General features: G+C 42.1%; 2 pseudogenes; one reads left to right on the top strand and one right to left on the bottom strand.

Annotated features, from left to right (window-relative positions):
* The window catches only part of LOC132188113 (7-deoxyloganetic acid glucosyltransferase-like), an 8,601-nt pseudogene that overhangs the window by 3,786 nt on the left and 1,754 nt on the right, over positions 1-3,061 (top strand).
* LOC132186725 (7-deoxyloganetic acid glucosyl transferase-like) lies at positions 865-2,749 on the bottom strand (annotated as a pseudogene).

The raw sequence follows: 3,061 nt of genomic DNA, 5'->3' as shown, positions 1-3,061 counted from the left end.
AAATGCCTGACGTCACCTTGGACAGTTTGTTGTAAACTTTTTCGGTAGAAATTAGAATAGTAAAAACAAATTATTTTAAAAAAGTAAACTATTGTATGCAAGAGGTAGCTCAATTGGTTAGAGATTACATCTTATGAAGCGGAGGTCACTAGTTCAAATCTCATTTTCCTAGTATGTGGACATGTTAAAAAGAAAAAAGAAAAAAGAAAAAAAAGAGTAAACTGTTAGAGCCTGTTTGGGATTACATTTGAGAAATAATAGAGCTTCTAAGTCGTAAACTTTTGTCAAAAGTGTGTTTTGGTCATTTTTAAACTTTTTAGACTCTAAAAAGCGCTTTTAATTTTTTTACCAAACGAATAATTTTTTCTTCAAACGATTAAAAATACTTCTAAAACTCTCAAACACAATCTCAAACATGTCCTTAAAGCATTTCGAAGGACTCGTCTCCGATTTACAAAATAAACTTTTCACTAATCAAATATCTCCACAACCATACTCATGGCCTCATGGGCCTTATATATATACACATAGCCCCTAAGCTAGCAAACAAAGCAACAACTCTTATAATTGAAATGGGCCTAACAAATACAACAAACTAATATTATAATGACTAACTATTATAGCCAAGCCCTCCCGATGAGTTTTTAAAAATTACTTAATGAAATTACACCTAAAACTAAAAATGCAAAATGATCCTGAAAACTTAGAAGCAGTGTTATTTATTTATTTGTGGATTAGGATACCATGAGTAATTTTACAAGTTTCTCTTATATTATTTTTGTGTCCTTCCAAGAATGATCAATCACAAACATTCTTTATTCTTAAAGAGGCACAAAAATAATAAAAAAAAAACTTATAACATTATTCGATATGCTAAACTAGCTTATTGGAGAACTAACCAACGCCCAAACTATGTCAAGCCTTTGCTGTTTTTATTGGTTGAAGATATTATTTAGCACCCTGGCGCATCAACCTTATATCCTCAATCAAACGCTCGAAATTGCAATACGAGGATCCACTCTCACTCACACTTTCTCTGGCCAACCTAGACATCTTAACCGTTGATTTTAGAAACTCCTCCCTCTTCTCCACCGTCAGATTATTCACCATCTTTTCCACAGTAACTCTGTCGCAGACATCCTTCATGTCCATCCCAAGCTTCCAAACCTCACTCACAAACCTGCTATTCACTTGCTGATCCGCAAAGTAAGGCCAGCAAATCATGGGCACCCCAGCCACTATACTTTCCAAGGTTGAGTTCCACCCACTGTGGGTGAAAAACCCACCAACGGCCGGGTGGGCCAGGACCTCCTCTTGTGGGGCCCAACCCACCATGTACCCCCTCTCCTTCGTCCCCTCCACCAGCTCTGCCGGAGTCTGACCGTCCCCATCTTTTCCGTCCACCATGTCCGGCCGTATGGCCCACAAGAACCGCTTTTTGCTATTAACCAAACCATACCAAAACTCCATCAGCTCCTCCTTTGTCATTTTTGCAATGCTTCCAAAGCTGACGTAGATTACAGACTTCAATGGTTGAGCGTCAAGCCACGTCATGCAGCTTTTGTCCACTTCGAAGAGGCTATTCGATGGCTGAGAGTGCAACGTGGTCGTTTTGTATCCAAGTTTGAGTTTCAAGAGTAAATGGAGGGGTCCAAGGGTATAGATTTGTGGACAGTGAGTGCGTATATGGGAGAGTACAGGTCCTTCTAGTTCTTCAAACGTGTTGAGAATAGTGCACGGGCTCTAGTGGACTGTCTGGTCTTGTTCATAACGAGTTGGAGATCCGGGTCTGCCAGGTTGCTGACTCGGCAGAAACTGGGTAGATCTCGGCACCGGAGAAAAGTTTCCATGCCCGGCACACTGCTTATAAGGCGATCCATATCTTCATTTCCTAGAGTGATTAATTAACATATATAGACCCACTTAGTAGTTACAGATTTGAGATTTCACTCCATGTTTGGTTGCTGATCGAGAAACTAAACGAATGTAACAACCCACAAAAGCTCTCAATATTTTCAAGATGTCCAAAAATTATTATGGCCCCAAATCATTTTTGTATAAATAAGTGACATCCATGTCATGTGAGAATATTACTGGAAAATGATGGAATTACTATACTAAAATGAATAAGTAGATACCTCTAATGGGAAGCTCACCCGCCTCAATTACATATGGAATAGAAAAGTAAGCCCAGAAGGAGCAAGCACTGATGGTACGGAAATGAATGACGGGAATGCCAATTTCGTCGCCGACGTCAATGGTAAAGCTCAAGATCCCATCCGATATGATGCAACTCACGGAGCTCCTACTACCGACTGAATTAAACTGACCTGAGAAGAGCATCTCTCTAAAGAGTGGCTTGGTGACCGAATTTAAGCTATCGAACAAATCCATGACGGAGGAACCGGATCGTGGGTGCTCGGCTGGGAGGCCGTCAGGGATGGTCTTGAATTGGAATCCAGGAAAGCATGCGAAACGAGTTAGGACGTTGGTGTAACGGAGGAGGCGATCGTGATTGTACTCGCTGTTGAGGAAGGTGACATGGATGCTGGCAAGGGAAAGAAGCTCGGCTAGCTTGAGCATGGAGTTGACATGTCCCTGTGCTGGAAGGGGAAAGATTAGAACATGCGGAGGAGCTTTTGGCCCTTCGTCCATGTTGAGATCTAAAAGGTCAGCTTTTTCGCTAGAAAGCAGCTCCAGGCTCTGTGTGTACGTGCTGGAGGCCAAAGACGCTTCCAGATTCACGCATGGAGAGAGAGAGCCTTCGCTGGTGGCCAGAGATTTTTTGCGCCGGAGTGAGAGAGATAGGAGCGAGAGCAAAACCCGTTTATTTTTCGCCGATGGCTGGAACCCTTGCGCGGAGTGAGAGAGAGGGTGAGCGACAGAGTTCGCCGGTGGAAGGTGAGCGAGGGAGGGAGAGCGGGAGAGGGAAAGGCATTCTTGTGGTTAGGGGAATGTGAGCCGAAGGAGAGAGAAGCTATTTTTTTTTTTTTTTTTTAACATGTCCATGTCCATATGAAAAGAAGATAGAATTCAAATTAGTAATTCTCACTTTATTAAG

Source organism: Corylus avellana, chromosome ca7 (assembly GCF_901000735.1).
Source record: "Corylus avellana chromosome ca7, CavTom2PMs-1.0".
Lineage (NCBI taxonomy): Eukaryota > Viridiplantae > Streptophyta > Magnoliopsida > Fagales > Betulaceae > Corylus > Corylus avellana.
The sequence above is the reverse complement of the archived record's forward strand: the minus strand, read 5'-3'. Positions and strand labels throughout refer to the sequence as shown.